We start from the raw sequence: 26,338 nt of genomic DNA, 5'->3' as shown, positions 1-26,338 counted from the left end.
CTTCTGATTCCAAGCAGTTTAAAAAACCTGCTATGTTTTTTAAATGCAAAAATCTCACAGCAGTAGTTACTTGTTGCAAATAATTCATTAATTCAAAAGAAAATTATGCAGAAATTCAAAACTTTAGAAAGTGAAAATACTTTCTCCATTCAGATAAAGAAATTGCTTGCAGCAGTTCATTTAAAGCCAATTCCTGTCACACTCACAATAGAAGGATGCTCTTTAAGAGAAAATAAAATGACACACTGATTCATTGGCTAGCTCATTAATCAGGACATGCTGATAGAGAATCATTAATCAAGACTCCCTACTAATAGAAAATCGTTAGAACAAAGCACATCAGCAGCAATGCCTCTTCACTTACCGAGCCTTTGTTTAACCAATACCTAACCTTGAGGCCAGTTTCTCAGTAGCTCTCAAAGCTTCTATGACATAATTTATTCAAGACCCTTGACATAGTGCAGTCCTTCAGTATCACAACATCAGCTTGAAAATTAAGTACATAAAGGTGTAGGGAAACAAGGGCAAAGGGGAGTTCTTTACTTCATATGAACGTATTGAAGCAACATGAGTTTAAATTCACCCAAACCAGAAGTTTTCAAGACAAATGCTAACATTATTTGTTTCTATTAGCAAAGGGACCTCAGTCAAGGATATATCTCAGTAGGGTTAGGATTACTTTAATAAATAATACATGCTTCATTTTGATTTTTTCAGTGTACCTGCCATGCCACTTACTCTTTCATCCAAACAAAGTCCATGATGTGTTTGGACAGCCAGACTAGCAGGTGGCACAGATGGACCCAGGTTCACTGAATCCACCTGTGTGAACTCTGGTGGAACAATGCTTTAAGCAAGATCAATGGCAATCTAGAGAACCCTGAATATTTCCACAATAGGCAGAAAGCAATGGAAATAATAAAAACTGGTTTTAATACTTATTAATGATGATTTTCATTTAAAATGGAGCACTTCAGTAACAACACTATCTGTAAACTGTGAGAAAAACTATGTGTAAATTTGTGCTGTGAGAAGCCTCCAGCACAGAATCTGAAATAAGAGTTCAGAAGCAGAACCAGAAAAAAACGCAAGCTTCCATCGTTCAGTGATGGTAGAGGAGGTTTTAATACATGATTTTTGACAGATTGTTTTCGATTGAGAAACTGAGATATAGGGCTAGACTTTTTCCATGTTTTCTTCTCACTGCCTTTTTTTCCTTATTCCGTTTTTTTTTAAAGTCGGGTAAGAATGTTAATCTTATTTAGCAGCAGCTGCTATTGCTTCTTCAAGTAATTATATAAAATACATAACACTCAGAAAATACAGCTGGTAAATGTTAAGAATACCTGCTACGATTTTTAAAATTGAGCTTTCTAGAATTATTCAGTCTAAGTAAATGAAGGCAATTCTATATTAAAATTCCTTTGTTATTCTTATAACCATATGAATTTTCTCAATTTATAGCAGACAATTAAGATTTACACTTTTTATTGTTGTTTGGCTTTTTATTGTTGGTTTGATTTTTGTTGTTTGGGGTTTGGTTCATTAGGATTCTTTTAAATCTCAGTGCTTTCCAGAAACCAAAAAACCCTTACCAAGGTTGATATCAGTTGGTCTAAAGCAGAATGAAGATCAGAAAGCACTCAAGTACAGGCTTGAATATTGTTTCCTCTCTTGTATGGTTTGAATTTGACGAGTGAGGCTTACTTATCCTCTAGACATCATTCTGCAAGCTACTGTGGTAAGGGTAGAGAATCTTCTGGGTTTCACATCCTGTGTGATGGCATTCAGTTTACTTCCTGATGCTCACCCTAGCTTTCCTCTGGTTAGAAATAAGCAGTGGAGTAACTCGTTGGCCATTTGAGAGCCTGTGAGCCTTGAGTGGATACAGAAGTGAAAGGAGGATGAGGATGCCCTCATACATGGTACATTCTCTTTGCTTGAAGAGTTTGACTACAAAGAAGAGCAATTCTAAGAATGCCAATGCAGTGTTTTTTTAATTGTCAGGACAATGTATAATGACATTTCTTAAACAATTGAAGACATCATCACACCTTTATTTTTTTAAGTATGGCCTCAATGGAAACACTGTGGATTGGAATAGATTTTGTTCTCCTGCTGGTGGACACAGGGAATAAATGCAGTAAAATGGCAGTAAAATGTACGTAGCAGACATCTGCAAAAGGAGACATAATCACATATGGGATAGACAGTTTTCTCTGTTTAAAGAAGTTAGGTCTTCAATGAGACCTGTCACAAAGCCCTGATTTAATGATGAATCACTGCACACTCAGGATGTATAAACAGGCTCAGAAATGTATGGCACATCACTGGTAAGGAAAATGAGAAAAGATAAGTCTTTGAAGCAAATCTGCTAATTTGGCAAATACAAAGCTTGCTTAGAGAACGATGCAGAACTCAATAAATACCCAGGGCAATGCTTCACAGAACCAAGAGGTGGTGGATAACCCATCAAACAATATCAGGTTTGCCCCCTCAAAATTTGCAGGAGGAAACAAGCAATAGCAATTTTTGCTATTTATCTGGTTCCCTTGGTTTCAGAGTGGTATGGTTACTACTTGGGAGACATAAAATTTGAAATGAAATGCCAGCTGAAGTTGGTAATAGAGAAGCAGGCAGGAAATGCCCACCACAGGATGAGAAAATGTTCTACCTGGCTGTCCGTTTCTCTGCGTAAATACCCATTTTCACCAAAATAATAGTAACCAGTTTTGCTGGTGAACACCTCTATCCACTTACATGGGATATTTAAACACATCTTTCTATTACCAAGTGCAAACACACCTCTAGACTGCATTGCTTTTATCTTAGTTCATTACAGCAATTAAGCATACAATAAGAACAGCTTTGACTAAACGCCTTATGGCATTAGGCAAATTGACATTTGTCTCCTTATTCTCTTTACTTTTTTCACTACTTCTGCATCCTTCTAACAACTCTGGAATCTGGAGCAGAAAAGGAAAGATACTTTTCCCATCATATCTTTTCTAACCCAACACTAGACAGAAACTTAGGGTAACAAACATTTATAGGCAAATTTTAACAGTGGCTAAGCAACTACTCCAGAAAATTCAGGATCATTCATAACCAAACTCTGGCATAAGAACCAAATCTAAACCCTCAACAAGGAGAAGAGTGAGAGAGTCAAGATTTTAACCTCAGTTGCTTAACTTGGATTTTGGAGAGGAGACTGGGCTGCAATTTCTGGTATCTTAAGGAGTAGTCAGTGGAACATTCTGATACCCAAATTTGGTTTGTCAATGTGTTTAGCCAAATGAACAACGAGTGCTTTGGATCTCATTATTGTATGTCTGGACACCAAAGCAATAATTCAGTTATAATATGAGGAGCCTTGCTTTCAATATTATTGATTATACAATGCTTAACAGTGTTCACAGATATTATAATCAGATTAACTGTAGGCAAAAAACAGAGAAGCAGTGCAACAATAAGACTGAAAAATTATTTCTAAATATTTCATCCAATTAATTTTTTTACTTGTGTTTTATAGCACATTTGTAACACAGTTATGATTATCTTATTCTTAAATACATTGTGGTACATGCCTGACCAAAAATAACATTTGGTTGGAATCTAATTTGAACTAGAAACAGTAAATGAAGGTGAAGATGTTTTCAAGCTGAAGGGAAAGAACATTTCAAGTTGTGTATCAGGATTTTTGCATAGCTCTAAAATAATCCAAAAATAGAAAAGTTCTATACAGTTATTTCTGAACATGGGTTTTTAAAACATTTTCAAACAGCTTACGAAAAAATAATGGGTTTTGTGTAGTCAGTAAATTGACAACTCTAGGTAAATCCACATGAAAACAATGGGAACAACATCCAATGTCGTCACTGAAAAACTTTTAGTTCCTTCTCTGAAACATTTAATATATATGTACAGAAGCAAAACTCACCATGGACACGGAAGAGGAGAGGTATATATCATGTTTCAGATGACTGTATATCATCCAACCGGTAGTCCATTATACCATCGGCTGATGAAAGATTTTGCCATACCATAAAGATCTCTAGAAAAAAATAGGGAAGTCAAAAGATAATCACTGAAGAAGTTAAAACTGAATGTTCCTTATTTAAAATACAGTTTCACTGCTGTTTAAGGCATACTTTTAAAACAACAAGAACAAAAGAGCCTGTTCTACATCATCACCATCCAGCAAGAGGTGGATACACATTCTCTTGCAACCACTGCAATGATATTTGCTCAGATACTTCATTTGCATTATTTTACTGCAAAGGCTATTTACAGATTTTTTGACTTCCAGCTGACTTCAGGATTCATCTTTGTTTTGAATGTTGTTTAACGATGACAGTGGTATGTACTGGCGTTCTCAAAACAATATTTTTCAAGTGCTATTTTCCTTCTTGTTTCATTTATGCAGGACTCCACTGCACATTTTCTACCAAAACACAAAATCCACATGCCAAAATTAACTACAAAGGTGGATGATGGGGAAGACCACTGCACATGAGCAGGCAGCTGACAAAATCAAACCTCTAATACAAGATACGCTACTCAGCTTGGGTTAACAGCACATGCAGAACAAGGGACACCCACGATCCCATCATCAGCTATTCCTTGTTTCTCTTTTGCTAAACACAAAGGCCAGCGTTTTTCCAAGCTTGCTCGAGGATCTGATCCCAGAGTTGCATTTTTAAACATTGATGAAGGGCAGAGTGGCGAGAGAGGTGGTTCTAAGCTAAGTGGCTGTATAGCACAGAAACAAAAGCCAAGGGAGCTTCACTGAAAAAATTAATATTAGCAATTTTCAGAAATCTTGTTTTCTCTCAATTAATCTTTAGTAGGCCTCCTTGAAAGAATTTTTATACAGAACCATTTCTTCATGGTTCCTCAAAGTTCACAGAAAGTGCTACAAGTTAAACTGAAACAATGACTCACACCAGAAAACCTTACAAATTTGGGGTTATTGAATTTTCTGGTTTCTGTTTGTTGTGGGGGTGGGAGTTGCTTATGTGTGTTGGTTAATTGTCATTATTGTTGTCTGCTTGGTGGGTTTCTTTTATTTCATTTCCTCAAAGCAAAAAAGGGATGGGAGGCCTCCACCACTCTAGATGTATCCAGTTTCAATAGTTTTAGATTTAAATATTTCCTCTCAAAAGAGGCTTTCAAGTTTAATTATATTTAATGTCAAATCTTAGGTTAAAAGAAAGTTAGGATTAAAGTGAAAATGTGACCCCAGCACAGTAATTCTTCTCTCATGGAATCCTTTTTAAGTCTGATGTTCCAAAACACACTTTTTATCAGATAGAGAATGAGATTTCATGAGATTTCAGGGATCTCTCTGAAGTGAGATTTTACATTTTCCACAGAACTGCAAAGAACTTAAAAGCTAAGAAATTATTCTCTTTTCACCTTTTATGAGAACAACTTAGGTAAAATAAATATAATTTTCTGATATTTTTCCACAGACTATTTTTGTCTGTATCAATCACACTTTTCTTTTGATCTCTTCTTCTGCAATTTTCCATCTAAATTCTGTTGATAATTTGAGGACAGCAACATGATCCTGCCAAACATTTAACCTTCCTAGTCTGCTTTACTCCTCTAAAAACCCACTAAAAATGCTGAAGATGGGTTCAATCAAGTGCACGAGTAGAAAACATCATCTCACATATTTAGAATAACCAACTCTTATCAAGATTTTTAATGGAAGGAAATTAAATTCTTTTTTTTTTCCTAACCATGAGAGTATTTTATCATGGTGGAGACCAGCATAAAAGTCAAAACAAATATGCCTGGGTAAAAGCATTTTACTCTCATACAATAGTTTTTGTTGTATACTTTTCTAATACTCTTTTACACGACAAAATTACATACTTTGAAGTATAATAAGGCTTTTTTCAAACCATCAGAAACTTTTAGGAGGTTCTACAATAGGCTACTTATTGCTGCTACATCTCACATTGCTGCTGACTTTTCAACACAAATGAACAAGAGTGAGGAATTGGTCCAGTCCAAGAAAAATATGTGAAAAACTTGTTATTTTTATAAAGGCAGGTCTGTTTTCTCCCCTTAAAATACTACTGGATCCAAAATACTACTGCAATGAGTGAAGTATGCAGGGGTAGGCACAGAGAGAAGATAAAGTACCTCACCTGCCACTGTTACTTCTGAAATGCACCCTTGTTTTGAAAAAGTATTATATTGGTAAAGACAGTATTTATATTAATATACTGGCAATTTAAACCAGTATTTCGTGTTCACAGCTTTGCTATGTCAATGCATTATGCAGTACAAGCTTTTAAAATTTTAGGCTTTCTAAAGACAAAATGAAATTGATATTCCTTTCCTTTACTATAAAACAGTGTATTCCACAAGATTTTTGGGAAGTTTGCAGATTCTTCTTTGCAGTGTGAGAAGCTGTAGAAAGCCATCAATATGCACTATGAGCAGGGCCTGGTAAGGTAACTGCTGCAGCTGTATTATAATTTCTAAAGAACTACATTTTTCTTTAAATAATTACATTGTCTTAACTTAGAAATAGATGTTGTTTAAAGTGAATGCACTCATATGTCAGTGGACTAGCTACATAGAGATGATCAATCACTGTGACTCAAATACAAGAGAACTGACTTACTGCTGTGAAGTGCAAAGTTATTAAAGCATTTTTACAGAAGCCCCTGACCATCATTCAGTCATATGATTGAGGGGTTTGTCTTGCAGGACTAGATTTCTGAGCTGCACTTAAGGATGCTTTAGTGACCAATGTAAAAAGCTGGAAATGGTGTTTACACATTCTGCTGACAGCCTTAATCTGTCAAGAAAATGTCTGCAGAGCCAAAACAATACAAGTTTTGGCCATCCTGTGGTAGTCTGACTTCCCATAAAATAAAAAGCCATAAAAAGACTTCGATGTTTTCAAATACCTTAAGAACATGAAGGAAAAAAATAAACTTTGCAAGGACTAACATTGTTGTGTTTTTTGAGTACGCACAAAACCAAATAAGGTATTGTTCTCTACAAAGAGGCTTTTTAAGGAAGCTATTTAATATTAACAAAAGTGACAAAACACCTGAAATACCACCAATTAAAAATCTCCTCACTGTAGCCAGAGTCTTAATCTGTTCCCAGCACTTAAATGTCGCAGGTGGACAGTAAGAATTTATTTGTGACTTCTCTGCTGGACACAAGACAGTTGAATTACAGTCTCAGAATTACATAAAAAACAGCAGTCTCTGGTTTCTGCATTATATTGGGACCACACATCCCTTCAGCCAGCTCCTGCAAGATCAGCAGTAGCCCAGCACAGCTACAGGGACTGACACTAGCACCCACCTCAGCACCAAGGGCTGCCTGCTTCGAGAGCAGAGCCTCTAAGGTCCCTAAAATACAAAAATAATGAATCTGAGAATGAAGTAAAAACGCTATCCTAGTTTCAGATCTCAGAAATGTGGAAAGAGTTTTAGGCTGTGCACGTCTCACTGTCACTGCCACAAAAGCCTTTTTAAAAAATAGCAATTTCCTGTGTGTCTTATGTAGCTACACAACCACCCAGATGGAACAAGAATTAGCAATCGATTTCATTAATTAGAAAAGTAGCTTTGAAGGAACGGAGCATTACTGACAGAAGCAGTTTGTAAGCATTGTTCTCTAATGAAATCTAAACTGTCATTTCAACAAAGCCAAAGGGTTTTTTTCCTAACAAGTAACCTGCACTGAAAACTAATTAGAAGCCATAGGTATTTTGCTGCACTTCACACTCAGTGAGAGCTAATCTCAAATAGCCAATTGCAACCAACAAGTCGCTTGAACTTTCCTGTCGTTGACCCTTTATTGAGCCCATATTGCCAGCTTACACAAGCCAGTGCCAGTGCTGCTCATCTGAAGGGGCAGAGCGGAATGTGCTCATTCCCAGAGCCTGCCTCTGTTGCTCTGCAGGCACGATGCATGCTGGAGACATGAATTTTCATTCCTTAAAAGTGTAACACAGAGGAGAACATTTTTTGTACCTGCACCTTTAATTGTAAGTATAATTCTTGATTCTTGTTCTTTTTTTCTCTATATCAGTCAAACCAGTGGTTACTACCTGGTACAACATAACAAAAGGAAAACGAAATCCCAGCAGTGCTCCCAGCTACACGCTGTGCAAAGCAGGATGGACACACCGTGTAAATGCACACAGGTGCTAAAGAGCTTTCATGACAAAACAAGTAAGCTACACGAGGTTTTCAATCATGGGCTATATTCAAACTGATTGCTATTTATACAGTTTTCCTTATTTAAATGAAAACTTCTCATCAGGTTTGGTTCTGCTAAAATTTGTATCAACAACATACTAAATGGCAGTTGCTTGTTCTAACACACTGAAAAATAACTATATATTAATTATTTACAAAAAAAATCCTGGATGCATTTGTCCCCTTAAAATTATCAAAACTGGATTGTATTCAAGTGACCAAGAATTTTGGCCCCTAACACCTAATACAATTTGTTTTAATCAAATTTTGTTTTGTGTTATGAATATGCAAAACTTTAAACTGTGGAACAGCACATTATTGCTTGAAACTCTCATGTTTGTTTTAAGAGTGAGACCTTATAACCATAACATCTAACAAGTCCTGATAAATGACAATGATAATGAGTTCTTTGGTCTTTAAACAAACTGTACTAGCCACTGAACTATATTCAAGTTTAACCAAATCAGCTTGCACTTATAAGAAAAAAAATCTACTACTCAGAGGAAAAATAATATGATCTTCATTGAAATACTATTTTCCAAAAAGAAAAAAATGTAGGGGGAAAAAATTGAACAAAGCTGCATTTGAAGCACAGTTAATTAAAAATGCATCTGGCAGCATACATTTAAAAAAAAAAAAAAACCAAAAAACGAAAAAAACACGAAAATTCTGGTTATTGGCACCAGTACCCACCTCCACCACAAAGGGCAGCATGCTCTGGGAACAGACGTTCTAAGCTGAATGCAAAAAGACTCAGATGGTTTCAGAGGACAAAGTAAAAATTTTGTCCTGGATTCACTTCACTGTATACAGTTTTGGATTGCACGTGTGTTTTACTGTCATTGCCACAAAGACCTTTCTAAAAATTGGCAATTTCCTAAGCGTCCTATGCAGATATACAAGTATCCTGAATGAACACAAATCAGTAATTTTCACGAAGAATTGGCTGATATTAACTTTCTAAACAACGGATTTTCACTCAAAGAAAGGAAGGACTATTTACCTGGGATTTCTGAACAGCGAATTCTGCTTGAGCAAATGAAACTATGAAACATAATTTACATTTCTCTTGCATCTTTCTTTGCTTTTTTCTCATAGAAATCCCCTACCTTATTATATTCTTACATATTATATATGTGAGATTATTTGTGATTATATTATAATTTATTAAAAATTTCTAGTAACGAATTATTTGGCAAAGCAAGTATTTGTATGCTCATATTATATGACCCAAATAATATTTTCAGGAACTATAAAAATTCCCATGCAGCCTGTTGTGCTACATAACACTTAAATGAGCAGATTTTCTGCACAATGATTTTGTACAAAAATTACTACCTTTTGCCTGTGTAAGATATGAATAAAGTAGAAGAACAAAGTATTAAGTCAGAAGCGATGGCTTGAACACATATTCTAGCATTTAGCAATAATAGTTAGATAAAATGTAAAGAAAAAAAAATTACTCCTTAACCAGGAAATAATCCTTATCCAGAACTGATTGTGGATGGAGTTTGAAAGCAGAATCATCTTACACCCACAAAGTAGCAATGCAGTTGTGCTTAGTATGTGCCCCCAAAACCAATCCTTTAGTGAACTAGTGTTAGTAAACAATAAATCTCTACACAGACCAGCCATACCATCACTTGTAAAAAAACCAAACAAAACACAAACAAAAAAACCCAACCTTGAAATACTCCCTCTCATATATTAATTATTTTGTAATAAAACTTCTCTAGGAGAAATCAGGTTGCAACAGCTTCATGGCACATCCTCCTTAATGCACATCAACACCAAGATGGATTTGGACTCAAAAGTGAGGGGATGAGACTGATTTTAACCTCTTCAGAAGTCATTCATCCTCATCTACAGTAGTATGAAGAACATCCAACCTGGTGGAGCAAATACCCACTACATACACTATTAGAGACTACAAAATCTGGAAGCCAAGGTAAATTTAAGATGTGGTGTAAAAGCAAGTAGTCAAAAACCCCCAAGGATCTCATAGTGGTTCAGACTAGAAACATAGGGGTGTTTCTCAAAGGATGCAGCAGGCAGCACTGGAGAGAAAAGATAATTAAAAACTGTTTGGGAAGCAGTGAAAAATGGTTGGCAAAGCACTTCACATTCTTTGTTTGTGGTTGACTTAGTGAACATTTGAAATGTTGATTTACTGTGAAGCTGGCCTGTGATGTTCTAAGTAATTCACAGGCCACCTGTCCAGAGTGCAAGTTTTGGGGAGAGAGAAGGTAAGAACCTCAAATCATGGATTATAGGAACCAAGAAAATTATTCTTTGTCTCTTGGGGAAGGGAGACAGCTGGCCCATTTGTCAGAACTTTTTCCTTACAGGCACCAAAGACATAATGGAATAACTGAGACATGGTCATCAAATTTTCTCATTTCTAGAACAACTGCATAGGAAGTAGCATCCTGAAAGTAGGAGTAAAATCACAAAAGACGGAAAGAAAGAGAGGTATAAAGTTTCATGACACTTTTTTGTGTGTGTGTGAAAATACTGTATTTCAAAATCACTAAGGACCAAGTATTTTTTATAATTAATAAGACATACAATATTCAAAAGAATTTGAGGTAGCAGAGAATATTCATCAGTTTACAATACTCTTTAAATTGCTGAACAAATTAGTTCAGAAGATGTTCTGTTACTAAGGCATAAGTACATATTGTACAAATTCCAGATAACCAAGTTATATTACTGATTTCTATATGGGTGATAAAATACAGTGTTTAAAAACCTATTTTTATTACTGCTTTAGCATAATTCCTATTTTAACTTAACTCCAGGCACACAGAGAGAGAGAATTAAAGAGAGAATAAGCAACCTTTTCCCTCAAAATTCTAGTGCTTTCCTAACCAAGATGCTGTTAGCCAAATCTTAATAGTCTTTTTCTGCATTACTCCTGCTCTGTTACTTTGTCTAGGAAGATCCTTTTTTCAGGAAATAAGAGGAGACAGAGAATATTTTTTCTGCTAATATCATCTAAGCAAATAAGATAAAGAATTCAGATACTACAAGGACGTACTGTTCCCTATGTGGTAGCTTTATTAGTAATAATTATGAGACTAAGTTACACATAAAAATCATTCAAGAGAGATTAAAGGCTTAGGCTAAACTTATAAAAGCTATGACCTAAAGGCTAACCTTCAGATATTTTAAAAAAATTCCAAAAGGAAAAGAAGAACATGCTATATATGGAAAAATAATGACTTCATAAACTTTAGGCAGATGTCTCAAATAGGCAACTGCTGAAGAGGGAGAGCATGAAAATGCAACACTTGCTATCACTTAAAAACTAACTCATCAGAGAAGAGAGTGATTTCGAGGCTGGTAGAGGCTTAAAAGACAGGTTATTGTTATATTAAACATGTTATAAACAAATATGTTATATTAAACGTTCTATTTAAAAATCCATGATACAAAAAAACCCTAACAAACAGAAAAACAAAACAAACAAAAAACCAAAACTAATCCAACAATAAAACCCCAGAATAATTCAATAGAACATCAAAGAAAAATGCTTTCATTAAAGCAAAATTTTCTTCTTTGGTCACTCTTTATCCCTCTTTACCCATGATTATTCATACTACCCACAGAACCATGCAACCTTGTAACTGCTTTTTACAGAATAACAGGATAATTGTGTACTTAACAAACCTTACAAGAGTACAAAACTGTGATCCTACAAGAGAACAAAACACTTTTGCAACTGGTATCAAAAGAGTAAGGGGGAAAACGAAAAGCAGCTATGACACATTATACTAGAAACCATATAATTAATTCCACTTAACAATTACAATCTGTTTATTGTCTCACTTTCCTTATTTTTTTAAAATTAGATTACATGTAAAAAGAGATTTGAATTTCATTCAGGCACAATCCAGAGCTTGTTGTATTCTGGAACTACACCTTTAAGAAAACCTCAAAATTGTGTTTTGTTTTGTTTTCTTAAGAGACATCCTTTTTGCGTGAAAGATGATTGACCATATTGTTTTATCAATTAGAATAATTTTTAAAAGTAATAAAGGTTTCTGAAAAAATATTCTAAGTTTTGAACACACTCAAAAAAATTGGTGTGTTTGTTTCCAAGGAATAAGTTAGGAGTAGGATGGGGGGAATGTTTTTTATTTAGATTAGGATTTGATTAGTTTTGTCTTTAACAAAGAGTTGAGTTCCTGTTAAAAAAAAAACAAACTGATAACTAAAATTGTTTTTAGTGTTTCATTCACATCAGTATTTTGCTACTGCTGTTGTTTTTAATAAAAAGATGATGCCATTTCTAGACTTTCTTCACAGAAAGTCTGCTGAACTTGGTGTCCATTCATTTTGAAATAAAATCTGTAAAGATCAATACTAGCTACACCTGTATCTGCAAGAGTACATGACAATCCTGAACAGGGTGAGATCTAAAACACAATGTCTTTTCCCTCCAAGTAGAATTAACCAGGAATTCCTCAGACACTCTAGTGAGAGGGAGCTGTGTTTATATTTTAGATAGTGACTGTGATAAGCCAAACATTAATGACCTCCTCTTTCCAGGGAAAACAAACCATTTTTGTAACAAAGTTTGTTTCTTCAAAGGTTTCTAACAGACAGTAATTGTAAGTGTATGATTTTAATCTCGTCTTAAGGAATTTGTGCTGAAGTTCACTTTGTACATCCAGCCAAACTAAAGATTTTCATGCCCTGTGAACTGAAAACATTTGATTCTCACAAAGATGCTAACATTTTTCTTTATAAATCAGAATGTAAGCTACCAAAGTGAGACAGCTGAAGACTTCCTAATAAGAAATACATCCATAAATTGTCAATATTATAGTTGTTTCTTCCCAAGTAAAACCTATGCACGAGTGTCCGGTTTGTTTTTATTTGCTTTCATGTTTTTCCTTTGCTTAGCTTTTAGTCATGCTTGAAAAAACTTTACTGCCTTTTAAAACACATTTATTTCAGAAGCTTGTAGGAACATAAAAGAACTGTACTGCCTCTGAAAGGAGTCCAAAGAGCTCAGACTGTCACTTCCAACAGCATCCAAAAGCAAATGCCCAGGCAGTAACATAAGTTATCCACAAGAATAACCCACCTAATTCCCCAGCTTCCAGACACTTGACAGAATCACTGAGCCACATATCGTGGTGGCTTCTGTGTATGGTATTATCTCCATTTCCTAAAATCCCTCTGCAATTCTGTCCATTTCCCTCACGTTTATGCCATCAGCAAATCTTGCCATTCAGCTGGTCTCCACGTAAATATACGTTCACCTGAATGAGAATTTTTAATGTTATGTTAATAGTTTTTTTTAATATTAGATATAATAAAATCATGATAATACAAGATGAAGAAACATCCTCATTACAAGGGGTTTTGTTTTTTCAGTTCTCAGAAAACTCTCCAAAAAAGGAATGCAGATATGAATCTAGTCTCTAACTTGTGAGGTTTCTACAAGTTTAACAATGAATATGTAGTGAAAACAGCAGCAATGAAAGAAGGCCTTTTAAAAATGGGCAAGAAACACTAAGTATTAATCTGCTTTGCCTTGCAGCCATTCCATCTGCTGGCACCAGGAGTATCTGCAGATCTGTCCTTTCTGAATCAGGTCCACCCAGAGAGAGGATGATAAGAAAATGTAGATGACATAAGACAGAAACAGAAGTAGCAACAAATAAAGCTTAGTTATTTTCTTTGCTTACAGAAGAAATGGTTTCAAATTCCTGATCTAAGTGAACATCCCTGTATTAGGGGAAAAAAAAATAAAAAAAGATGTTTTGGTAGCAAAGAGTTGAATTTCCTGTTCATGTAAGAAAGGAGAAGAGAAAGCAATAGAGCGTAGAAAATACACTTTTTTTTCTATAAGAAGGGATGTCACAAAGGGAAAGCCCTATTGCTGTGAAAAATGGCCAGTTATTATTTTCCTATAAAGAGACCTTATTGACTCAATGGTAGATACTGAGAGAGGTGAAGATGTGAGTCTACATTGAGGTCTGCCTAAAACTAAGTGTGCCTGGGATTGGATGCATGACTTGGAATATGCTCTTCATCTTATGCATCAGAGAAATTCTGTCAGTCCCCATCACCATAAATAAAGCATCCAATGGCATGCCTGGTGATAGAGGAGCTAATCTATAAAAAAGACTTTCCAAGCCCAGTGAACTTTTGCACCTGCCTAGTGAGGTGGTCCTTATTTCCTGGAAAGACAGAAAGGCTCCAAATGTCCAAAGGAAATGTCCTGTGGGAGCAGAGAAACAGAGGGGAATGCGTCACTGGGGGTGTCAGATGGCAAAAACCTGTATTCACACCTGGTAAGTTTCTTTCACCTTTCTTCTACCTTAATATTCCAAGGTTCACAGAGCAAGCAAACTTTTTAAAAAATCAGAAAATTACAACAACACAAAGAAAACCTTAAACTTGACTCTATGGGACATTTTTTTTAACTTGCATTGTTGGTGAGACTTCAAATGACCTTTCCAAAATCTTGTGTACAACCTGTATAGTGGCCCATTGTGCCAGAAATTAAGTAATATGCCTTTGGCAAGGTTTGGGAAAACAAAATTAATGAGGCAGTTGTGTTACTGGGACTGCTTCTTGGACCTCCCCAAATGCTACTGAATACACAGCTTACTACAACTGCTTCGTGTGTGTGCCTATAGATATGCAGGAAGTGTTAGAGAAATACAAACAGGTATTCTGCTGGGATTGCATAACTCTGTATTCTGCTGGGATTGCATAACTCTGAAATCCACAGAAATCTCCCTGATTTCAAAGACCTGACTCATCCCTAAGCTAAAGGATCTTAAAGACCCCTTAAAGCAACCTGAAGAATGTATCTTGCGATACAGATCAAGAATAGATTTAAAAGTGTAGGAAGCATTTTTGTGGTAAGAGGGGAGGAACACTTCCAAACTGAAAGGCCACGAACAATAATCATATTTTAGGGGCTCATCACAACAGTTCCATAAATTAAGGAAAGTAAAAATCAGTGCACATGCCAGGGAAGCAGCTGCTGCTGAGTAGGTACCTGTGCACCAACTGATTGGCCAACTTCTGCATTTGATACAGGGACAGAATTTGTCACCTTGCCTCCTTGCTGGCAACTGTTGAGAACACAAAACACAGCAGAAGGAAGGCAGAAACAACTTAAAGCTCTCTCAATATCAACAGCTTGGTACTTGCATAGTATTTACAGGGGAATGCTGCCAAGACATTGACCTCCAATAAAGCCTGGAGTGTATGAATCAGTGAGGTTCAGCATAATCCCCTCGTAAAATCTGGTGGTGAGTCACTATCACAAATAGCTTCCTGCTCATTTTGAAAATGAGGAAGAGGCAGGAAAGGGATGAATGAACAAATGAATAAATGGTAAATGTATTTCTTTTCTCTGAAATGCTGGCTCTGAAGAGGACACAGATGAAGAGAAAACAGCAGCAGTTGCTCAAGGCTATCACACATGAAAAATGGTAAAGAGCCAGAGAAGAAGACGTAAGACATGGTTCCAGACAAAAAGATTAATGTCTTCTACGAGACTGATTCTCAGACATATTATCAGCATAAGCACTGTTTAACAGTTTTGGGCCTGAATGAACAGTGCCATGTCTTCTCCATTGTAGAGCTTTTAAAATCTTTCTTGCCTAAAAGACTAATCATAAAATAGTTTGGGCTGGAAGGGACCTTTAGAGGTCATCTAGTCCAATCACCCTACAATTAGAAGGGACATCTTCAATAAGCCCAGATTGCTCAGAGTCCTGTCTAACCTGACCTTGAATGTTTCTGGGTATGGGGCATCCATTACCTCCCTGGGCAACCTGTTCCAGTCTTTCACTGCCTTCATCCTAAAAAAAAAAATTGCCTTATATCTAATCTAAATAGAACTCCTTCCAGTTTAAAACCATTACCCCTTGTCCTATCTCTACAGACCCTGCTAAAATGTCTATCTCCAGAGTTCTTGGAGGCCCCCATTGAGTACCAAAAGACCCAGAGCCTCCTTGTCTCCAGGCTGAACAACCACACCTCTTTCAGTTCTTCCCCACAGAAGAGGTGCTTCAGCCCCTTCATCATCCTCATGGCCTTCCTCTGGACCCCCTCTAAGTATGTACTCTCTTAAGTCTAGGATGTCTTTCTCCAATTGCTGCAAATATTCTGCGTTTCCAGATAAAGATATTTAAATGACCCTTCGTATCATAAACAGCTTTATTAAGTTATGACTGAACAAAACTCCCAGTGTACATACCCATATATCAAAAAATAAAAAAAAAAGTAATCTGTGCTTCCTAAAGGCAAAGAATCAGAGGATCTGTAAAATCATTTAAATTTTGATTTTAAGACATGAAAAAAACCTACCACATACAAAGCCACTTTGAATGTCGTGTGAGAAAATAAGTATTTTAAATGACTACTTTCTCCCTATGAAGAAGTAAAAGGAAAAATTTCCCTTACTGCTTGTGCCAGGTAAAGAGCTGTAATTATACATTTTTCTATGAAATCTGCTAACACCTCACACGTAACTCACTAATTTTTCAGTTCATTGCTTGGCTAGAGATACCTAAATTAAATTTGGACATGTCACGTCCTTGGAGTCACCCGTTTATACCGGGAGAGTGTCAGGAAGAGATCGGCTTTCAAAGACAGCAGTGTCAGCAAATGCTGTTGTAAACAGGGTACCAGACTGACTTTCATCAGTAATATGATCTATTCCCTGCTTCAAAATACCATTCCTGCAAGGCCTTGAGAAAGTCTCTTAACCACTTACACATGCCACCTTCAAAAATGAGTCAGGTTATAAAAATTACATCAAGAACCCAGGTCAAATCAGAATATACTTGGATTCAAATTAATCATATCTCCCTAAAAGGGATTCCCATTTCTTAAATGTGTACATTTGTTTCTGAAAAAGGTGAAAATTTAAATACATATTTTTAACTGCTTCCTGCTTTAAATGTATTGAGCAACTCTGAAATACTTAAAATGCTTTGGCATGCAGTCAAATAATATGAAAAATGAAATTAATTTGTATAATTTTCTGTTTTCTGTTGTCAAAATGCAAGTTTTCTCTGGTTTGTCATCTTCCGGGAATGGCCAGTTTTACTAATCACAGAAAGCTCATTTGGCTATTTACAATCCTCTTGTGCTCTATAAAAGGCAATTAAAACAAAACTTCACATTAAGATGTCTTTATCTCATCAGATGCATGAATGATTCAATTCTGCTTAATTACTTTGCTGTCCAGCTAGAATAAACTTGGTTTAGGATAGCCAAAAAAATGAAGGAAACAAACCAAAAAGGATGGCTGAACAAAGGGAGTCAAGATACCCAATGCTTTTATCTCAGAAAAGCATGTCTGTTGGAGTTAAAGGAAGCCTTTACATATCAAATCATCATTAACTTTGAATGTTTTTGTCAGAAATTCACAGGGAGGAGGCCTTAACTACAGGAACAGAAAGCCAAGAAAACATAAAACTACCCTGCTCCATTCCAGTGCATAAACTTACGGTGTCTCCAGGTGCCTTTCCATTTCTATTGGAGGAGCTGAAGTCACAGTTAAGAATCCAGAGACTAAAACTGCGAGCAAAGTACTTATTTTGCAATCAAAATCAATTTTTTGTAAAAAAAGGATTTTTTAGTGAATTTGTTACCAAGGCAGAGAGGTGCTCCAAGGCATATATATTCTTCCAGATTTGTGCCAGCAGAAGTGATGGGACATTCCAGAATTATTTTTTTTTAGTGCTTATTAAAAAAGAAGAATGGTTCCCAACTCTTAAAGGAAAATAAAAACCTAAAGATGTTTCTCCTTTCTCAACAAATCCCACATAGCATATTCATTGCTGTGCTATCAGACAAGAATTTTTACTATTGCTTTGTATTCAGTTATTTGTAAAGGAGCAATTAAATGTTGTGAACAAGTTTTTACTCATTCTTGAAAACATCCAGAAGCAACAATGTTTGATATACAGTTATTGGCAGTACACAACACAAGGGGTTCTGCCTTACAATCACAGGATAACAAATGAAGCGCTGAAGTTTTCTGTATTTTTACTGTTTAAAGCTGCATTTCATATCTATTTCATTTTTAATCATCTTGCTTTGTAGAAAGTTTTTCTTTTATTCCTGTCAATTTCCCCCACACACATTTCTATTATGTGCAATAAAGTATGACTTTCTGCACAGATATATGCCAGCAGACTTGTCTCCATGATGCAATATAAGAATGGCAGTAGTAGGAAAAGCATCTAAACTTGTCAGAAATTTTACAATTACTCTACTGACAGGCATAAATCAAATTACACCACAATCACGAAAACTTGTTTTTAAATCTCTAATCATTCAGTAATGGGACATCATCAATATCACATACAAGAGAAATTACTTGTTTCTAGAAGTTATAGCCTGAAGTCAGAAAGCAGAGATTTCCTTTAGAAGAGATCTATAAATTACATTCCTGAAAATCTTCAAAGTGAATGAGCGATCTCAGGCAGAGAATTAGGAACTTCCAATTAACTTCCTTGAAATCACCTTACCAGTTTGCAGCAGAGGAAGGGACACAGAAATTTTTCTCTCACTATGTTGCCTATCAGGTGGACTACAGTAGTCTGTTTTTTAAATTCTTACACACTATGTATTTTCTTGTCATAACAGATGTTGCTGAGGCATGGAGCAACCAGAAGGCAAAATAAAGGATATTGCCACAACACACTGTGCAGCTTACACACCAAACAGAACCCTCAGGATTACTATGATTAACTGTTACTGTACCACTCAGAACTGGTACATTTAGATTTTAATTCAGAAGGAGAGTGGCATGTGGGAAGAGTACAACATGATATTTTTAGTGGAGGGATTGATAGAAGGGAAAAGCCCTCTAAGTCACTCCTGCCCAAACCAAGTTTTCAGACAAGGGCTCTAGGTGCATGCTCTCCGCAGCTAAGAGCCTACCTTGGACTTCAAAACTGCAATTTATTCATTAATTTGGCCTTTGGGAACATATACCATGGCACTGGAGCAGCAGACTGTGGGGTGAGACCCTTCTGCAGGCAACAGCAAGGCACTCAGGACTAAAAAAACATCCCAAGAGGGATCATTTGTTTTGTAGCATCTTCTCCAGGATGACGAACTTCCCACAGCCACACAGGAAAGCCTGCAAGCCTGTGTCATCTCAGATCAGAGCATCACCATCCTCATACCTGGCCACCCTGGCACCCCATTGTCCAGCCAAGGCACTGCTCAGAAAACTTTGTCTTTAGGCCTGAGAGGATGCAGCTAGGGTAACACGTGGACCCAAAATCTAACAACTTCTCCCAGGCCATACAGTGCAAGGCTGTGTCTGTGCTATTAGCAAATACATAGGTCTACTTTGAAAGAAAACTGGTGAAGCCACCTGAGAGGGAGGGCAGAAGAAGCCACACAAGAAGCCTGAGTAAGGGACTGCTCTAACAATAGTCACACAATAGTAGTGTCTCTGTGACACAGGAAAGGTCAGCAGGTCATACAGAGGGGATACTGCCACAAAATACATTTAGTAAAGCACGTTGATACACCATATCTATAATGGGAAAAACAAAAGCAACAAGCTGTAGACAAAAAGGAGCCAGTGGCCAGTCAGAAATCACTCAGAGAAGATGTCTTAGAGACATAAGCAAAGACATTGGTGACAGAAAGCGAGATAAGCATGTAATCCTTATTGAAATAAAGGATGCTTCCTTTCTGGCACAAGCCACACTAGGTAAGGGCCTTAAAAGCATAAGCTATTAAAGCAGCCATTGCCCAAAGACTTACTCATGTGTTAGAAAATGCCAACAGTCAACCGAGAGCAGACTGATCAGAACTGGAATAACTCCTTGACAGTGACAATTCACTGTCACTTTACAGCAGCTGAAGCGTAATAGACGCACAGAGCACTGCTGCAGAGAGGTTTCCCACCTCCCCCGGTGACAAGGTGATCCTTACATTAGATATCCTTTCTGAAAAAACACTATGGATGTTGTCCATCTCCTCCCCAAAACAACTTGTTATTTATTTGTTTATAAACAGTATCACCTGTCAAACAGACAGTTGCAATCTACTTGGAAAACCTAGTTTTATTTTTTATTGATTTTCTTAGATGTGCATATCATCTCAAAATTCACTTGAATTTGCTTGTTTTATACTACCAGACCAGCTCAGTCTGTCCAATGTGTTAAAACCATGTCCTCTCCTGCTTCGTTAACTGGGGAAGGCTTCTAAGTGCTTCTTCTGCCCAAAGTGCAGCAAGGGATAGAAGAGAAGACAAAGACAGGCATAATTAAAAAAAAAAAAAAACAGCCCAAAATATAAACGAACAAACAACCACCAACAACAACAAAATAACAAAAAAACCAACACACCCCCCAAAAAATAAAAACAAAACAAAGCAAACAAACAAACAAAAAACTAACCACCACACCCATGTTCAGTAACTCCCAGGACAAACATCTTTATAATGATGGGGGTTTTTTTCTTGACATAGATATTTGTCTGCTAGGAACTTTAAGAAGACTCTGAAATCTGTAATACACATAAGCTACAACCAACTACACCAAAATATCACAGACCAGTACAGGAAGCACATGATTTAATAACATGACACTAAGGCTAAGAGGACATTTTTGAACTCTTACATTCTTCACTGGAAAGCATCCCTGTGCTCATATTTTCATGAAAAATGTTTCTCAAAAGATCAAGTGCATAGACTTGCAAAGCAGGAAAGAGAGAGCCACCACACAAAACCCAGAAAAAGGATTTAACTGAAGCAGGGTATGCCCTCCAGCACCCCGCACCCCCCACACAGATGTAAGGGAGAAGGAGAAAGGAGAAAGTACATCCATCTATTATTTTATTAAGACAAAATGTAGACTTCTCAATTTTTGTTTCCTCATTTGAACAAAACCACAATTTTCAAAGTGCTTTCTAAAAAGCAGTATTTTGGTTTTCAACAAGCACTAGCAATAATCCATTACATCAAGTGTCAGCTCCAAGCATTTGAAAGCTGTAGATCACAACAGACATCTGCTTTTAAAAGGCAAATTGCTGACTCATTTCTGATCCACCATGCTTGACATTCACATCCTCTCTTAATGACAGCACAACCCTTTTGTTTCTTCCCTGCACTTTCTTAAATAAGCTTAAATTAATTGCCCATTAGATATAATCAGTGTTGAGGATAATACTGAAGCATATTTCAATTCCTTTCATAAATCAAATGAAAAATGCTTGTTATATTTTCTTAAAGGATTTCTTTTATGCCTGTATTATCATTTAATGTCTACAATTACCCTACCAATTAATTTTCAAGTTTACATACACATTTTAACTAATCAAAAACTAATTTTTAAAAAGTGTTGTTTCTGAACCAGTATAAATTGAAACCTTAGCTTCCAATTCTTAAAATACAAAGGCAGAAAAAAACCCAAATTTCCTTTAGAATAGTTTTAAACAACCCGCTAACTATTTATGCACACTTTTTAAAGATGAAAAAGTTTAAAAATTAAAATTTGCCTTTACCACCATGAATTTTAGAGGAACCTTATTTTCTTTACAAGTGCTTCCCACAAAGAGACACTACCTCTAAATTCAACAAGGGGAAAATGTTAAAAATCAAAAAAACACCAAAATCGTCAAACAGGAAAAAGGCAATTAACTTAAATAATAATTTAAAAGTCAACTACCAAGAAGGGGGGAAAGAAAATTATGAAGCACAAGGCTCTACGTTTTCTGTTTTATCTGCCTTAAAAACGATTATAAGCTTGAGCTAAAATTTCAAGCAATTTTATAATTGAAGTAATGTAATCTCCTTGTGTAGAAAAGAGACCGGGATAAACTCCACCGGTGCGGATCTGAAATGGGATTTCTGGTATAATTTCCTCTGAGAAGCCAGGTCATGACTGTCAAAGCCAGGTAATGAAGCAACATGCAGTAAGTAGGGACCCACAGGGGCTTTGTGTTATAAGCACACCACTGATCAGAAAAGCACTAATGCATTTCCAACCAGTGAGGGATAAAATACTGGAGCACAACAAAATTGTTTTTTCTTTAAAAGACAAAACCTAAAGTCATGGTAGCAGCAATGGATATACTTTTGTTGCTTAAAGAAATTGGTTTACCTAGACTTAAATTAGCTTCATTATTAATTTTGTTTTAGCTACATTTGAAGAGGAGCTAGAGGCATGAAACTGTGTCCTCTGCTTTCAAACTATAAACCACTTCTTTGTGCAGTGAAGAAAAACTAAAAATATCATAAAACAGATCCTGCTGCATGACTGTATTTGTGGAAGAGGAAAAGGTATGAGCCCAAAAGCAGATCTCTCAATGACAAAAAAAAAAGATCCAGGTGTCATCAACAATTCATTTTTAATTGTATTCATATAAAAATATAATTTCAGACATATATATTACCTGGAAAAGACAATTTTTAGCTTTTCCCCTGTTACTAGATTTGATCAGTGTAGAATTATATGAACAAGGAATCTGCCTGCTATCACTAAAGCATAGAATCTAAAATTACTATTTGTCAATTCACATAAGCAGCCAGATTTCTAAGATACTTGGGCGCCTTGGAACTGCCTTGATTCTCAGCAAAGTTGCTAGTTGCTAAATATGTTTTCAAACATAACCAATTATTTTAAGCCAACTTATTTTGCAAAGCCCAAATATTGTTCCTTGAGGGGAACAAAAATTAAAAGCAGAATGAGGCTTAAGAAATTTAGTCCCAAGGCTGTTGGCTTTGAACACTCCCACTGGGAAATGGTACACAACATCAAAGTTGTGTGTGGATGAGCTTGCCCCATCCTTCCAACTTGTTTTCCTTTAACTTTATTAAGTCCTTTTAGCTTTGTCAACTTGCTGTAATTGCTTTTTCATGAAATTGATAACATTGTGCCTAGCGCTCAACTTTCACTTTATTAACCAGAGCAAAGCACTCTCCTGTAAATCTCCACAATACTTAACCTTTGTGATTCAATGATCTTTGTTCATTCTCCAACAATTAAAGGATTGTCTTATTTTGGTATACAGGACTTCTAGTTTAAATTCCTAGTTTAAATTTCATAGAAAATGGGTTTAACTGAATACATAAGGTAGATTCTTGGAAAATAAACTATTCCTCGTTTCCCTGGCACATGAACAATTGCTGTCCTTCTAAGGATAAATTAAGATTTATGAGCTCTCTTTGTCTGAACTGCCATTTGCAAGAAAGGGTAATTACCAAGGCTTTCAAACTAGCTATATTAATTCAAGAAAAGTAAATGGTAAGTACTAAACAGTATTACCACAGTACTTTACTACATCAAAAAGATGGAAAACATGGCTCATGCTAAAAAACTTTAATACTTAGCATTCTTTTAAAAATAAATGTTATTTTAAACACAGAAGAGCCTCTTAAAAGTAGTTATGTAGAAATAAAAAAACTACTGCTTCATTGCAAAAATTAATATAAACATTACAAACAGTATTTTTTCCTGTTTTTCCTTCTCCTCTCATTAAAATAATTTTACCACCATCTTATGATTCTTCAGTTGTCTCTCAGGTGTGCATATAGCACAGATAGATCCTGCTATCTACCATGGCACAGTAACTGAAGAGTCTTTCACAAGAGAACTTTGTTTTCATTCCTCTGATAAATATCAGTTAACATATTTTAAACCAAAACGAAACAAAATAACACAACAAAAAAAGCCAACTAGAACTTTTTGACATTGAATAGCTTTAGAGATTGACTATCTCTATGAAAATTTTATTTTTAAGAGGCATTCCCATACTGGCACAGCCCTTGGTGTGCTGATCAAGGGAAGTATTAGGTGACAAAAGCAGCACAAAAACTAAACTTCACCAGGACTGAACTCAAGAAGGTGAAGTCTGCTCAAGTACACCCACTGGGCAATGCAATGCCCGAATTTAAACATTACTTTCTCCTCATTCAGTTGAGCATTTCAGCAGCTTTAGACCTTTTAATATTATATACTTGCATCTTAAGTAAATAAAGTATTTCAAGAATTTTCCCCTCACCCTCCAAAAGAAATAAATTACAAAAAGAAATCAATAAATTGCCCAAAGGGTAGTTTTTAGAGGAACTGTTCTCCTCTGAAGAGGGATAATAATTTCATTCCCTAGTGTAAGCCAAACCAAGTTCCACAGCCCTTCTCATCCACACTGCCCTCCTGCCCTCACTCCTAATATTAACCTAAATATCTGCTTCAGTGAATTAAGATAAAAATATTTTTAACTTACGTATAGATAGCTTCCAAATCATTGCTCATTCTTTTTATACTCAGCCAACTATCTTAATTGAATGGTAAGCCAGTGCAAAGGTAACAAGTCAGTGAGATTCAGCAGAAATACAGAAATGTCACACAGAACAGCAGTAAAGTAGTAGGGTGATATAAGAGATGCTGCTCAGCAAGAGGTTTTGGCATAAAAACATTTTCTCCTGCTAATGATATAATTCAGATTATCTGGCTGCATCAAAGAGAGGCAGAAGCTAGTGTCTAAAATGATGAAGCTACTGAAACTGTAATAAAGACTTGCACTTATGAGCAGAACCATTAGATAATGCTACATGCCATAAATTAGTGTGCCAATAACACATTTGGAAAGAAAACTCGTCATCTATCACCCTTTTATGCTGTGCCTTAAGCTTTTAGGGTCTTCACCATGTACCTTCCCAGAGGCTGAACACCAAGTATTGTTGTTGGGCCTCCCCTACACACACAGCACAGCTGAGTTATTGTTGATTCTCCCAGACAACCTTTAGGATGAAAAATTCTTTCCTGTGAGCACAGGTGTGCTCACACCTCTCTACTACATTTAGGAAAATAATTATCTTGTTTTAAGTCTCTCTTTTACTTCTTGCTGCTGTCAAGCCAAAATATATGGCTTTCTCTCATTTCTCAACAAAGACACACCTGAGCTAGCCTTTTGCTAATATCTCCAGTTAACCTATGGTTTTGCACCACATTCAGATAGTGTCCTTTGCCCACTGCACTGCTCTAATACAAAAGATCAGCAGATTTCCTCTGCTCTTCCAAGGAACCTGTCCCTGAACAACTTTAGACCATGACAGAGAAGTAAATTCTGAGAAAAGGAGAGTTCTCTGACCCTGCAATTTACCGACATATCAAGATCATCATGGGACCTAACCCTAATTCCTTCATGATAAGTGATTTTTAAACATCCTACACTGTCTCAGCCACAGTGTGGATATACTGCTAATTGCCATGAGTAGGATGCCACTTGAACACATGGCTTAGTTAAGAAGGGATCTTTTTCACTACTTTAACATCAGATTATCAGGTTGGTAAATCCTCAGATGCACCACCACATCAAACCCTGCTAGTTGGAACTGTCTAGTGACTTTTCTTAAGGGCTAAAACTAAATGCAAATTTTGGGAACAGAAAAATGAGTTGGCTCCTCTGAAGTTATGGCTACAAGGCAAATTGAACCTACCACAAACAAGAATCTTGAAATAATTGATTTTGCATCTGTACAGAAATACAGCAATAGCAAGTTACTGAACCATGAAAATATAGAATTTAAAAGGTAAAAAAAAAAAAACACCTCAGCTTTTTAGTCTATTTTTCTAAGGAAGTTGGCACAAAGCCACATAAAACATAAGTTATGTTTTCACATAATTGTGTTGTGGATCATCTTGAGAAGGACAGTTTCAGTCTTTGGTCTTTGCTCAGGTTCTAGATTATAAATCCAGAATTAAGAAAACGTATTAAAAATTCCATATAATACCAAAATATTGTAGCTTTATACAGTCAAATATATAATAACATATTTTCCAGAAGATATAGTATGTAAAACTATAAATTTTACTCTCTTGTTATTTCTACCAGATGAAGAAATCTCATTAGACTCACAGCCCTTCAGCTGTTCCTCTCTCTGGTCAAAAAGACATATTTAAAATCAGGATTTGAAGAAGACAGAAAGAAATCAAGAAAACCTGGAAAGGTATAATTTCTAAAGGGGTGGTTGTTTGTTTGTTTTATTTTCAGGTGTGCAATACTGTTGCATCTTTCAAAAATCCAGCCGTGTATATGTGCATGCTCTTAATGACATAAAAAATTCAGATAACATAATG

The 26,338-nt window shown here is 36.1% G+C and overlaps 1 protein-coding gene across 2 annotated transcripts in view; it reads right to left on the bottom strand.

The window, feature by feature from the left end:
- CHRM3 (cholinergic receptor muscarinic 3) overlaps positions 1-26,338 on the bottom strand; it is a 266,270-nt gene that overhangs the window by 183,924 nt on the left and 56,008 nt on the right. For both annotated transcript variants that reach the window (XM_088161547.1, XM_014890699.2), the window contains exon 2: positions 3,941-4,054. The gene's annotated coding sequence lies outside the window, so the exon portion shown is untranslated. The remainder of the gene's footprint in view (positions 1-3,940; positions 4,055-26,338) is intronic.

Source organism: Sturnus vulgaris, chromosome 3 (assembly GCF_052056855.1).
Source record: "Sturnus vulgaris isolate bStuVul1 chromosome 3, bStuVul1.hap1, whole genome shotgun sequence".
In the NCBI taxonomy this organism is placed as follows: domain Eukaryota; kingdom Metazoa; phylum Chordata; class Aves; order Passeriformes; family Sturnidae; genus Sturnus; species Sturnus vulgaris.
Note: the sequence above shows the minus strand (reverse complement) of the source record. Positions and strands in the feature narration are given on the sequence as shown.